Source organism: Canis lupus, chromosome X, assembly GCF_003254725.2.
Source record: "Canis lupus dingo isolate Sandy chromosome X, ASM325472v2, whole genome shotgun sequence".
Taxonomy (NCBI): Eukaryota; Metazoa; Chordata; class Mammalia; order Carnivora; family Canidae; genus Canis; species Canis lupus.
Window position 1 is genome coordinate 13,763,090 of NC_064281.1, and position 15,590 is coordinate 13,778,679.

General features: G+C 37.9%; 1 protein-coding gene and 1 pseudogene across 2 annotated transcripts in view; one reads left to right on the plus strand and one right to left on the minus strand.

The window, feature by feature from the left end:
• Window positions 1-15,590, plus strand: part of NHS (NHS actin remodeling regulator) — a 346,600-nt gene that overhangs the window by 307,849 nt on the left and 23,161 nt on the right. The window lies entirely within an intron of this gene.
• LOC125754653 (calcineurin B homologous protein 1-like) lies at window positions 8,117-10,592 on the minus strand (annotated as a pseudogene).

Consider the following 15,590-nt stretch of genomic DNA (forward strand, 5'->3'; position numbering starts at 1 on the left):
ACAGGTCTCACAAGAAATGTAAAAGGGACTTCTTTAAGTAGAAAAGAAATAGTTATAATTAGACATAAAAATTAAGATGTAAAATATGACAACATATACTTTAAGTGTGGAGAAGGGAGTAAGGGAAGAGAAGGGTAAAAAGGCACTACAGGAGCTCTTCTTCATAAGGCCACTACTTTCAAGAGCACAAGACATAGCTGACTTTCCTAACACAGAGAAACAAACACAGAGTTAGGCAAAATGAGAAGACCCAGGAATATGTGCTGAATGAAAGAAAAGGACAAAATCATAGCAAGAGAGCTAAACAAAACAGAGATAAATAAAATGCCTCATAGAGAATTTAAAGTAATTGTCATAAAGATTCTCACTAGGCTTGAGAAAAGAGTGGAGGACTTCAGTGAGACTCTCAACAAAGAGAAAACATAAAAAAGAACCAATCATAGATGAAGAACTTAATAACTGAAATTAAAAATACACTAGATAGAATAATGGTAGACTAGAGGAAGCAGAACAAATCAGTGACCTAGACGACAGAGTAATGGAAAGCAATCAAGCTGAATAGTAGAGAGAAAAAGAAAAAAACATGAAAATAGGTTAAGGGAACTCAGTGACACCATCAAACATAATACTACTCACATTAGAGGGATCCCAGAAGGAAAAGCGAGAAAAGAAGGCAGAAAATTTATTTGAAGAAATAATAGCTAAAAACTTCCCAAATCTAGGGAAGAAAACAGAAATCTAGACGCAGGAGGCACAGAGAGCCCCCAAGAAAACCAACCCAAGGAGGTCCACATCAAGACACATAGTAATTAAAATGTCAAAAAATAAAGATGAAAACAGAATTTTGAAAACAGCAAGAGAAAAGAAAACAGTTACATACAGGCTATTAGCCAATTTTTCAGCAGAAACTTTGTAGGCCAGAAGATAGTGGAATGATATATTCAAAATGCTGAAAGAAAAAAAAAACCTGCAGCCAAGAATACTCTGTTCAGCAAGGCTATCATTCAGACTAAAAGGAGAGATAGTTTCCCAAACAAAAGTTAAAGGAAATCATGACTGCTAAACCAGCCCTAGAAGAAATGTCAAAGGGGACTGTATGAGTAGAAAGGAAAAACCATAAGAGTAAGAAAAGTAGGAAGCACAAAAGTAGTAAAAATAAGTATATCTATAAAAATCAGCCAAGAGATTCATAAAATAAAAAGATGCAAAGTATGACACCATGTACTCAAAATGTAGGAGGTGGGGAAGAGTAAAAAATGAGTTCAAACTTAGGTGACCATCAGCTCAATATAGAATGTTATTTTTTTATGCACTCTTTACAAGATGTTGTATACAAACCTAATGGTAACCACAAATGAAAAACCAGTAATAGATACATAAAAAATAAAGACAAAGGAATCCAAGAATATTACTAAAGAAAGCCAACAAACCCTGAGTGAAGACAGCAGAAAAGGAGCAGAGAAAAACTACAAAACAATCATAAAACAAAGTAACAAAAAATGGCACTAAGTACACACCTGTCAATAATTAGTTTGAATGTGAATGGACTAAATGTTCCAGTCAAAAGACAGGATGACAGAATGGATAAAAAAGCAAGACTATCTATATGCTGCATACAAGAGACTCATTTCAGACCTAAAAAGCTTATGTAGATTGAAAGTGAAGTGATGGAAAAGCATTTGTCATGCAAATGGAAGTAAAAAGAAAGCTGGGGTAGCAATACTAATACTAGACAAAATAGACTTTAAAATGAAGACTATAACAAGAGACCAGGACACTATACATCATGAAGGGAATAATCCAACAAGAAGATATAATAATTGCAAATATTTATGCACCAAACATGGAAGCACCCCAAAGACATAAAGCAGCTAATAACAAACATAAAGGAAGTAATTGATAGTAATACAGTAATAGTAAGGGACTTTAACATTTCACTTACATAAATGGATAGATAATCCAAACAGAAAATGAACACAGAAGTAGTGGCTTTGAATGACACGTTGGACCAAATGGATCTAACAGATATATTCAGAACATTCCATCCTAAAACAGAACACAAATTATTTTAAGTGCACATGGAACATTCTCCAGAATAGATCACATGTTAAGCCACATAACAAGTGTGGCCTAACAAATTCAGAATATTGAAGTCATACCATGCATCTTTTCTGACCACAATGCTATGAAACTAGGAATCAACTACAAGAAAAATCTGGAAAGAACATAAATACATGGAGGTATTTATGGGAGGAGGAGCAGGCTTCATGCAGGGAGCCCAATGCGGGACTCGATCCTGGGACTCTAGGATTACGCCCTGAGCCAAAGGCAGATGCTCAACCACTGAGACACGCAGGCGTCCCTCAAAGAGGATATTAAAAAAATACATAAAGACAAATGAAAATGAAAACACAACAGTCCAAAATCTTTGGGATGTAGAAAATGCTGTTCTAAGAGGGAAGTGTATAGCAATACAGGCCTACATAAAGAAGCAAGAAAAATCTCAAATTAACAACCTAACCTTACACCAAAAGGAGCTAGAAAAAGAACAAACAAAACCCCAAACCAGTAGAAGGAAGGAAATAATAAACATTAAAGCAGAAATAAACAAAATAGAAACTGAAAAAACAATAGAACAAATCAATGAAACCAGGAGCTGGTTCTTTGAAAAGTTAAGAAAAAAAATCTGATAAACCTTTAGCCAGACTCAAAAAAAAAAAAAAAAAAAAGGGAAGTGAGACTCAAATAAACAAAAGCAGAAATAAAAATAAAAAAGGAGAAATAACAACCAATACCACAGAAATACAACAGATTATAAGAGAATATTATGAAGAAGTATACACCAACAAATTGGACAACCTAAAAGAAATGGATAAATTCCTAGAAACATATAAACATCTTCCCAAAACTGAATCAGGAAGAAATAGAAAACTGAACAGACTACCAACAATGAAATTGAATGTATAATCAGAAAACTCCTAACAAACCAAAGTTCAGCATCATATGGCTTCACAAGTGAATTTTATGAAACAGTTAAAGAAGAATTAATATCTATTCTTCTCAACTATTCCAAAAAATAGAAGAGGAAGGAAAGCTTCCACATTTATTCTATGAGACCAGCATTACCCTGATACCAAAACCAGATAAATAAACTATTAAAAAAGAGAACTACAGGCCAATATCTCTGATTAACATAGATGCAAAATTATTAGGAAACTGAATCCAACAATACATTAAAAATTCATTCACCAGGAACACCTGAGTGGCTCAGCAGTTGAGCATCTGTCTTCGGGTCAGGACGTGATCCAAGCCTGGGGATGGAGTCCCACATTGGGCTCCCTGCGAGAAGCCTGCTTCTCCCTCTAGGTCTCTGCCTCTCTCTGTGTGTCTCTCATGAATAAATAAATAAATAAATAAATAAATAAATAAATAAATAAATAACATCTTTTAAAAAATCATTCACCATGATCAAGTGGGATTTCTTCTAGGGATGCATGGATGGCTCAATATTCACAAATCAATCAATATGATACATCTCATCAACAAGAAAAAGGACAAGAACCCTATGATCATTTCAATAGATGCAGAAGCAGCATCTGACAAACTACAACATCCATTCATGGTAAAAAAAACAAAACTTCAACAAAGTAGGTTTAGAGGGGAACATAGCTCAACATAATAAAGGTCATATATGAAAAACCTACAGATAGCATCATATGCAATGGGAAAAAAAACTGAGAGCTATTTCCCTAGGGTCAGGAACAAGACAAGAATGTTCCCTCTCACTACTGCTATTCAATATAGTACTAAGTCTTAGCCACAGCAATCAGACAACAAAAAGAAATGGAAGGCATCCAAACTGGTAAGGAAGAAGTAAAACTTGCACTATTTACAGATGACATGATACTATATACAGAAAACCTGAAAGACTACTGAAAAACTACTAGAACTGATAAGTGAATTCAGTAAGGTTTCAGGATACAGAATCAATATACAGAAATCCACTGCATTTCTATATACTGATAATGAAGTACCAGAAGGAGAAATTAAGAAAACAGTCCCATTTACAATTGCACCAAAAATAATAAAATCCCTATAAATAAACTTAACTAAGGAGGTTAAAGAGATGTACTCTGAAAACTATAAAGCATTAATGTAAGAAATTGAAAATGACACAAACAAATGGAAAGATAGTCCATTTCATGGACTGGAAGAACAAACATTGTTAAAATGTCTAATACTACCCAAAGCAATCTACAAATTTAATGCAAATCCCCTCAAACTACCAACAGCATTTTTTCCACAAAACTAGAACAAATAATCATAAAACTTGTATGGAACCACAAAAGGCCCCAAATAGTAAACAGTAATCCTGAAAAAGAACAGAACTGGAGATATCACAATCCCATATTTCAAGATATACTACAAAGCTATAGTAATCAAAAACAGTATGGTACTGCCACAAAACAGACACATTGATCAACAGAACAGAATAGAGAGCCCAAAAATAAACCCACAATTATATGGCCAATTAATCTTCAACACAAGGGGCAAGAGTATGCAATGGGAAAAAGACAGTCTCTTCAACAAATTATGTTGGGAAAACTGGACCATTTTTTTAAACCATACACAAAAATAAACTCAAAGGGATTAAGGACCTAAATATGAGACCTGAAACCATAAATATAATAGAAGAGAGGACAGTCGTTAATTTCTCTGACACTGGCCATAGCAAGATTTTTCCAGATTTGTCTCCTGAGGCCAGGGAAACAAAGGAAAAATAAGCTATTGGAACTATCTCAAAATAAAAAGCCTCTGCACAGCAAAGGAAACAATCAACAAAACTAAAAGACAACCTACTGAAGATATTTGTAAATGGCATATCCAATAAAGGGCTAGTATCCAAAAATATAAAGAACTTATATAATTGAAAACCAAAAAATAAATGATCCAATTAAAAAATGAACAAGAGACATGAACAGACATTTCTCCAAAGAAGACACTGATGGCCAACATAGGAAAAGATGTGCAACATCACTAATCATTGAGGAAATGCAAACCAAAACCACAATCACCTTATACCTGTGGAATGGCTTAAATCACACAAGACAAGAAATAACAAGTATTGTCGAAGATATGGGAAAAAAGGAACCCTTGTGCACTGTTGGGAATGCAAACTGGTACAGTCACTGTGGAAGACTGTAGGGAGGTTCCTCTAAAAATTAAATGAGAATTATCACACAATCCAGTAACTCCACTACTAGGTATTTACCCAAAGAATATGAAAATACTAATTTGAAAAGATACATGCACCCCTATGTTTACTGCAGAATTATGTACAATAGCCAGATTATGGAAGCAACCACTTTTCCATTGCTAGACAAATGGATAAAGAAGAGGTAGCATATATATTATTACTCATCCATAAAAAAGAATGAAATCTTGCCATTTGCAACAACATGGATAGATCCTGAGGGTACAATTAAGTGAAATAAATCAGTCAGAGAAAGACAGATACCATATGATTTCACTCATATGCAGAATTTAAGAAAGAAAACAAAAGAAAAAAGAGATAAACCAAAAAACAGACTCTTAACTATAGAGAACAAGCTGATGGTTACCAGAGGGGAGATGAAGGTGGGGTGAAACAAGTAAAGGTGATTAAAGAGTGCACTTGTCATGATGAGCAGCCCTGAGTAACATATAGAATTGCTGGAAGACTATATTGTACACCTGAAACCAATATAACATTATATGTTAACTACACTAGAATTAAAATAAATTTAAAATTAGATATAAAAATAAAGAATTAAAACAGCATGCATAGTAGAAAAACTAAGATCCATCTATATGGACTATTACACAGCCATAAAAAGGATGACATCATGCCACTTGAGACAACATGGATGAACCTATAGGATATTATTCTAAGTGAAATAAGACTAAGAAAGACAAATACCGCATGCCTGGGTGGCTCAGCAGTTGAGTATCTGCCTTCAACTCAGAGTGCGTTCCCTGATCCAGGGATCTAGTTCCCCATCAGGCTTCTTGCAGGGAGCCTGCTCCTCTCTCTGCCTATTTCTCTGCCTCTCTCCCTGTGGCTCTCATGAATAAATAAAATCTTTTTTTAAAAAAAAAAAGAAAGACAAATACCATTATGATTCCACTCATAAGTGGGATCTTTAAAAAAAACAATAAGTGAAAAAACAAAAAGCAGAATCAGATATATAAATACAGAGAACAGGGATCCCTGGGTGGCGCAGTGGTTTAGCGCCTGCCTTTGGCCCGGGGCGCGATCCTGGAGACCCGGGATCGAATCCCATGTCGGGCTCCCGGTGCGTGAAGCCTGCTTCTCCCTCTGCCTATGTCTCTGCCTCTCTCTCTCTCTCTCTCTCTCTCTCTGTGACTATCATAAATAAATTAAAAAATAAATAAATAAATAAATAAATAAATAAATAAATAAATAAATAGATAAATACAGAGAACACACTGATGGTTGCCAGAAGGGGAGGGTCATAGAGGGTTGTGCAAAATGGGTTAAGAGGAAAGGAAGATAAAAGCTTCCAGTTATGGAATAAGTCATAGGAATAAAAAGGACAGCCTAAGGAATACAGTCAATGGTACTGTAAATAGCAATGTAAAAATATGATAGATGGTAGCTACACTTGTGATGAACATAGCATAATGTATAGACTTGTCAAATCACTAAGTTGTATACCTGAGCTAATGTAACATTTTGTGTAAACTATACTAAAACAATTTTTTAAAGTTTAATATCTGGGTAGCCCCAGTGGCGCAGCGGTTTAGCGCCGCCTGCAGCCCAGGGCCTGATCCTGGAGACCCGGATCGAGTCCCATGTCGGGCTCCCTGCATGAAGCCTGCTTCTCCCTCTGTCTGTGTCTCTGCCTCTCTCTGTCTCTGCATCTCTATGAATAAATAAAATCTTTAAAAAAATAAAGTTTAATATCTTAAGAAAAAGAGGCAAAGCCCCAAAGATTATCTATTGTATGCTACCCTTCATGTTAGAGAAAAGGGTATATAAGAAAATGTATAAGAAAAAATACAGGTATCCAACTTATTTGTATAAAAGAAATAGTCTTTTTTAAAAAAGAGTCTATTCCGCTATAACACAATATATTCATCCCTAAAAATCTCCACACTGTGCAAAGTTTCACAATAAAACCAGAAGCGTTATGGGGAACACAGGGCACAACACTCAAAAAACTTCTATCACACACACACACACACACAGAGAGAGATAGAAACTTCATTTTTTAAAAAAAGCAGTAATGCAATTTTACATATTAGTTAGGAAATATAATACAATAAACATGTCACTTTACCTAGAAAAAGCCCTGAAGTTTGCCTGTGGATTGGGGATCAGGAGGGCTGTAGCTTGTGAACTGGTGCAAAGGGGTGGAAGGCTGTAGCCCCAGGTGTGGATGAGTGTGGCTTCTAAGACACGGGGTAAACCAGGGAAACTCAGAGATGTCTGAAGTATGTACATTTTATGTATGCTCACCCAGCTCGGGTCAGCTGGGTACACATTCTGCATTCACCTAGAATTTCTCATGCACAAAACTATCCATAAGCAACATGAAATTCGCATGAAGCTCAAACTGTTCCCTAAGATATATCAATCACATTGGAACAAATTTGCTTTTTCAAAACAAGCATTATTGGAAAACTGACTGTACAGGAAAGACAAATGAGAAACTAGTGAGACTGGATTACCAACAGGGGCTAAGTGGGAGCAGGATAGAAAGAATGGGGGATGAGAATGAGGTAGTAGAGTTAAGGGAGCGGCAGTTCTCGGAGTATATTTTGGGGGTAGGTTTAACTCTTGGAACTCAGGTAATGTTTTACATACCAGCACCCCCAATAAATAAATAATATCAACCAGAGTGTGAGGAGAACCCAAAATGGAAAACAAACAGTACATATAAACCTAACTATATTTCCGATGAGTATCATAATCACACTGAAGGAGGTGGGGAAGAAAATAGCTAAACCTAAGTAACTTTGGAAAGAAGTATTTTTGTTTTGTTTCATTTTAACCACAAATATTTATTGATGGATTGATGAATATAATTTTATATAGAACAATAAGGCACAGCCATGGATTCAAACAGTGTTCAAACACCAAAAGAGGCAAAAGCCATAAACTTAGGAACTTTAAATATTCAAGTCAAAGAGCCTCTGAGGTACTGAACAGGTAAGTATCAGACAATTCTTCCCTTTTGTATGATTCCTGTATTACATCACTTGATCACAAAGCCAGAATAATACTTCTACAAAATTCCTCATTAATTTATACTTCAACCTCCCACCTGGCTGCTCCTCTGTTCCCCATTCTTCTCCCTTTCCTTTGCAGTGATGTTCTTTAGCCATTCCCTTCCTAAGGAATTGTGTGCACATCTTCCTTCCAAAGCAAGGAAGCAAACAAGCAAGCAATGAGTCAGGGAAAGTTAGCCACAGGCAGATACATGAATGAAGACTTGGACATTAGGATGGCAACTGCCTGATTCAATGAAGCCTTTAAACTAAGCTTACTTGGACAAATAAGCTGCTCTGGCTTGCTGAAAGGTCTATAATGCCACATCATATTGGGCCACCAACGCCAGATCCCATGTTTCTAAGAGATTAACAGTAATTTACATAAGGAGGTAGTCAATGTAACCAAGGCAGCTAATGTGACAATACAGTCAATGCTTTGGACTCCCACTGGGGGTGGACTATGGCTTCCAGCATAATCATGTGCCAAGTGCAAAAACCTTCAGGATACTAAGGATTATCTTTAATTCTCTTGGATAGATAAATTATGCACTTCTGTAACTCTAACCTACTTGGAAATATGAAGTGAAAAACATCCCAGGACATGCAAAACACTGAGGCATAAACCATGTAGCAAGGATGGGAATACAGGAGGTTTCTAGGGTGCCCTGCCTGCCTCCTTGTTCAAAAACCCATGAGAAGGTCACCAAACATACTGTCAAAGCAGCCATTGTGGTGGTGACCATGCCCCATTGCTGAGGAAACCTGCAGGCATATAGTCATTTTCTGAAGAACAGGAGTAGCCATATAGGTAGTCTATGTATGGAGAATCAGAGGCCAGACATTGAGTGACCTGGGGAAGCCACCTAGAAGTTTGGCTTGACACTTTTCCCCCTTTAAGAAGAATAGCTCCATCCAGTAGCCCTTTGATGACAGAGCAGAGTGCAGGCGACCAAGAGATGGTCATATTCTCTGAAAGAAGTGCTGATTCCCAAAAAGCTCCTAGGGATACAACATCCCAGAGGCTCATTTATGAGCAAAGGTAGATAAAAATTGCCAGACCACAGAACCATCTTGTCAAGTCAGATATGGCTTGGGGTGCCAAGTAAAACAGGGAACTCTGAGGCATAATAAAAAACAGGAAGACTGAAAGATCAAGTGAATGGTATGTTGTGTGACAGAAAAGAAAAGGCCATATGAAAAAGGTTGCAGGAGCATGCTGAGACCTAGCTGAAGGGAAGGTAGCACAGACATAGTCTATACCCAGGAAAAGCTTGCTTGGCCATTTCTTAGCAAGAGTCCCTCCTTCACTTTCTCAGACAGGATGGGCATTTGGCATTCAGCAGCATAACTTGGGGAGATATTTATAAGTGAGGAACAGGTGAATGGATACTGAAGAAAAATAGGCTGGGTGTGCCATTCTGTAATGTTCTGTTTACACCAAAGGCAGGTTTGTGTTAACAGAACACACGTAGGGTTGTCCTGCAACAGCAGTGGTATCTTGGCAGAAAGAGAATGTAGGGTAGAGATGGGGCTCGTAGATAGGAGGACTTTCCAGTTCCGTTTTTAAATACTAGAGAGCAAGGAACAGTTTGGTCTCATCATTTTAGTCAAGAAAATGGATGCTCGCTTTCTATTTATGCCCACCTTCTCCATAACAAATTTTGCTAAAGATATAGCACCAACCCCATCCTGATTAGCCTCTGGGATGGTCCTGTGATGCTGCTCGGTTCCTCATCTGGGATATTCACTCCAACCATCATGCATAGCACCTGGAACAGCTCATTGTGGGAGATCCTGTCATCTTTATCCAAATCATATAGCCAAAAAAGCAAAGTATAGTTTGTTGCTTCAGCTGTTGAGTGTTTCTGGTTCATTCTTATCTTTGCTCTTTCCACCATATTCAGTGGGGTGGAATTGAGCCAAAGTTTTTATGAATCCATGGAAGTTTACCTGGTCTTCTCCCTCTGGAAAGAAGGCACTAATGAACCAGCCCCCAGTGGGCTGATGACAAGTTCTGGAATTAGCTGGAAATAATCCTAGCTGAGGGCCCCATTCTCACCTTTGTCCAGGCTGGTGAACTGGCAGTAGAGGTAGGTGATCCGACTGTGAGAAAAGTTGGTCTGCTTGATCTCCTCTAGTTCTTCCCTCTACAGTAATGTGGATGCCCAAGGCCCCATCCCCAAGTGGGAGCTCCTTTAGGAGCAGCTGCACCTGAAGAAACAATGGAAAGCTAAAGATAAAAGTAACTGTACACAAATATTGTACTCTTGTTGGTAAATTTGTTCTTCCCAAGAGAATGAACTAGAAATTCTGAAACTACTTTATATGGATGACAGGACTGAGCAAATATGTTGTGGATAATGATAATCTCAGTTTGTCACTGCTAGAGAAAGGAGTTACAAATAAGGAAAGGAGGTAGGCTAGAATGAATCCTTTGGTGTTGGATTACATTGAAAATATCAGTATAAATTCATTCATATATTTTCAAACACACAGAGAGTTGTATACATGTAAATGCAGATGGATAGGCATAAAATAAATGCATATATGTGCATGTACAAGCATACAAACATATTTCTTAGTTCTGTCATCTGAGAGGGCCTTAGAAGCAATGATACTCTGGTAGCATTGAGCACATCTACTGCCCAGATCTTCTTTCTAAATACCATTCTCTAAAAAGATAAACCAGGAATCCTTGGAGAAATTACTTATTTGAGGGCTAGGCCAGGGGAAATGTAAGATAAACCTAGAATATCTTAAGATGCTGAAAAAATAAGAAGGTGCTCAAAAAATAATAGGAGGCATGTCAAAAGGGCACAGAAGCCAACTTGAAGGAGCTTCCAATAGCTAAATCTGAGACACTTTGAGCAATAAAATAATGATAGTAATGGATTATAACTTAGTTATATCCCTGAGTCTATACTGATATAAGTAAATTGAGATAAATACATGCATGGGGGTGAGGTAGCTCTTCCTTTTACAGAAGAATTCTAATTAACAAATGTAGAAGTATCAATATAAATTTTAAAAATCACCATCAGCCAAATAGAACAGTAATAATTTTTACAGGTAATAATCATCAATGAATGCTAAAATTAGTTGGGTGAAATTATGTGGAGAAATAGGATGTGTGCAGCACCTCAAAGTTTCTCCCCACAAAATACTTGTTGATTACAAACAGAACATTGTAACTAGCTATAGAACGCTGACAGCCACCATCTTAACCAAGTGATCAAAATCAGTATCAGCAGTTAATAGAACACAGCTGTATACGAACCTCTTGCTATAATGCAGGAAGATGACACTTCTGTGGGATTCTTGACAAAAATATGTAACCTCAATCTAATCATAAGAAAATGTCAGACAACCCTAAGTTAAGGAACATTCTAGAAAATAATTGGCCAGTACTCTCCAAAAGTGTCAAGGTCATTAAAGCAACAGTTGAGGGTTTACCACAAACTGAAGGACATTAAGGAGATTTGACAACTAAATGCAATGTGGGCCCCTGGGTTAGATCCTGGACTGGAAAAGGGACATTAGTGGGAAAACTGGTAAAAGCCAAATAAGGTTAATAAATTGGTAAATAATATTTATCAATGTTAATTTTCTGCTTTCAATAAATGTATGTAGTCACATAAGAGGTTAACATTAGGAAAAACTGGGTAAAGAGTATATGGGAATCCTCTCTATTATTTTTGCAACTTCTGTGTAAGTATTATTTCAAAATAGAAAGTTACACACACACACACACACACACACACACACACATAAATATTCCACAGTTCCTGGATTGGGACTTGTACCCCAGTGCCTATGATAAATATATGGTTTCTGGAGGAAGTAAATTCAATCAAGACATGCTTAGTTCGTAATTTCTTTTCTTTAAATAGCAAAATTCAGAAGACCACAGAGAATCTAATCTAAGATAATTAGAAGTTGCCTATGGTATATGACACTTTGGGGCCTCTAGGGCACCCTCATGGCATAGATTCCCATTTTAGAGTGTAGAGACAGTCTGTCATAGCAGCTCACTCTCATCCTCTGCTGAATGGGATGTCCAGCTCATCTGTTCTCATCAGTAAGGTCCATTGGTCCAGGCCCAGATGTGGGCCTCAAATACTAGAGACATTCATCTGCTCTTCCTGTGTGCAAGCCTAAGGCAGGCATTCCCAATAGATCATAGCACTCTTTCCCACATCGTCCAGATAACCACTCCTGATCAGAGTTGGCACTTGACCTGAAACATCTATCACTGCATTCATCTTGCCATCAGGTCCATGGGGACCCTTGGAGTCTAAGACCCTGCTTAGATTCTGAGGTCTAGACAGAAAGGCATGGAAATTATCCTTCCTCAAATGTGGTGAGATGCTCCAGCAATTTCACCAAGCATCCCTCTCCAACCTTCATCAGTGATCCAGGGACAGACTATCTAATGGCCTCTGTGGTAGCAGATGGCAAAGCTTGACATGAGATGGGGCCCCTATGGTGAAAGTTGATCAGGTTCCCAAGGAACACAGAGATCTAAATCCTTATCATTAGGATTGCCAGTTAACTCCTTCCACCATATTGTGTGCACAGTTATCCTCTTTGTCAGACTTCATAAAATTAGCCTGGGAAGAATATCAGGGATTCATTATCATTTCATAGCCTGATAGTAGTTTTCTAACTTATCATACTGTGCATCCAGGGATTTTAAAATAACAGTCTGTCAAATCATACTTTTCTTCTTACCAAGAAGGTACATCTAAAGCACAGGGGACATTCTGAAAGTCTTACTGGGAAGTAAATGAAGGCAATCACTCAAACTAGGACCCAGACCTCCTTGATCATAGTCCAAAGGTATCACCAATGACCATGTTCACTCTTCCATTTTCTATCAAGAAGAAGAAGATAGGTCTTCCGAGAAAGCAGCTTCTGAGAAAAACTAACTGGTTTACAGACAAATTACAAGACTAGAAGTTGAGTTCTGAGCCAAGAGAGGGCTTAAAGACTATAGCTAGCAAGAGAGGCATTTCAACAGTATTTGACCTGCCCTGGGATAAAGACCTTCTCATTGCCTCACTCTCTCTCCCATCTCCAGCTCTATCTCCTCTCATCCAGCCTCTCCCCTCCTTCCCTTTCTCCATGAATCCTCACTAGAGATTTCTGATATTCTTTGGCTTACAAGACTGAGACTGAGAAATGCTGACCAAGCCTTTCCTTTGTTGTAAAAGAATTACACATACCACACTGTCCTAGACAGGTTGTGTTTTGCTTTTATAAAACATCTTCATAGTTTTGCAAACTCAGAAATATTCTGTTGTTTTATGGCCTATCTCAAAATGGTTCTGTCCATCCAAATTAAGTCAGTCTCTCTTGCTTCAGTCTAAGTGTCTTCCTTTATCTCCTAAGTTTGCTCCTTTAAATAGATTAAGGAAAATTCTAATGTTGGTATGAGAATCTTTGACCTAAAAGTTCTTCCCTAATCCTAAACCTGCAACTCTTCCATTCTGCCTAGAGAAATAAATGCAAATCCTTAGCTCAACTCTCCAGCCTCTATACGATCTGGTCCTAACCTACCTTTCCAGATGGATTTTTCACAAATCCTTTGCACAGACCCTAGACCTCAGCCAAACCAAACTACATGTGCTTCTTGGGAAAATATCCTGCACTCTCGAAATAGTCTCTCCACCTAGAATGCCCTCTCTCCTACTGTGGCCTCTTATTTATTCCTTCATTTTGAAAAAAAAAAAAAGTTAACACAAAAATGAGAGACATAATCTCTGCCATCCAGAGTAATGGAATACTATTGAAAATCACATGTTATTAAGTATAAGGTGTTAACACCTAACTGGTGTGTAGTGTTAGAATGGGGTTGGGTGTTAGGATTAAACTTCATGGTAAAGGAAGCATCTGAAAAGGCTTTGAAGGACGGGGTAGAATTTTGATTTGTACACTGAGAGGAAAAGGATTATAGACTGAGGAAACCATGAGAGTGAGCTCATATAGGCAGGAGAAAATGAAGTGCATATGCATAAATTCAAATTACTTTGGCTTGGCTACAGTGGTTCAATAGACCAGATACTGAAGGATCTTGAGTGTCAGACTAAAATGTATGAATCTAGTCCACAGACAGGAAATTACTGAAGAGTTCTGAGCACAGAAATAACATGATCCGGAAGAGCAGTGCTTTATGAAGATACCAGGCCATGCGTGGATAGGATTAACTCCCTCAATTTTTACAGGTTCCTTCTTGGTATAGCAGGGAGAGAAGAGCCTGACATTCGTTTCAAATGTAAGACTGCAGAAGTGGTGATGCCTGCTGCATGTTCCATTTAACTCATCTGTCTGGTCTTGCAAAAGGCAGACAGATCTTGGAAACTGGCTATAAGTAACTTGTGACTTTTCTCATAGCTGCTGTTCTGATACTGTATTTCCCTTGGGACAAATCAGCACAGCACCTAGAACGTGGAACTCCACAGCTACTAATCCCACAAATACTTTTTCCCTCTGTACCCATTTTCAAGAATCACCAGAAGCAGTTTGCTTTTGAGACTACATCAGTTCTCCTGTTTTCTGCCATAAGCTGCGGAGATCATTATAATCTTGACACCCCACGGACCACCACACTAGTTCCTGTTTTCCTCATGGGCTAAGGAACCAGAAGTAGCAAGTACTTTAGATGGCTCAGACACAAGCAAGTCAGGGGTGAAAGCCTGGTACCACGTACTTCATCAGTCAGGGTTCAGCCAGGAACACAGAATCCATACCAGTTATTTTAACAGAGAGAATCCAATATAGGGAAGGTATCATAAGCCAGACACAGCAAATGGGAAACAGAGGCGACACAGAGATAGTAACTGCAGTAAGGAGCTGACAAACCTAGGGCAGAACCTAACAGAGAGCAGCTGGTGAGAAAGAAATGTTATTTTCAGTGTCCTGGCAAAGCAGAGTCCGGAAGAATGGATGTGCAGCTGACAGACAACAGCTTAACAGGCAACACAACAGCTAACGAAAGCATTAGCCAATGAGTCTGGTTAATATCAAATATTGTGAGAAATAAAGAAAATTCCTTGTTGCAGATCTTAGTTTGGGAATTCTTTATCTCTAAAACATGAGCCTGGCTGTGGAACAGCGAATAAAATCACTTATTTATACACATCATTACGGAATATTCTCAGGTTCACGTTTTCTTGCGTGCCTGAGACATTTCACTGTTCAAAGTATAAGCAGACAATGGAATACTACTCACAATGAAACAGAATGAATTACTGATACAACAACTTGGATGGATCTCAAAGGCATTATGCTGAGTGAAAGAAGCCAGTCTCAAA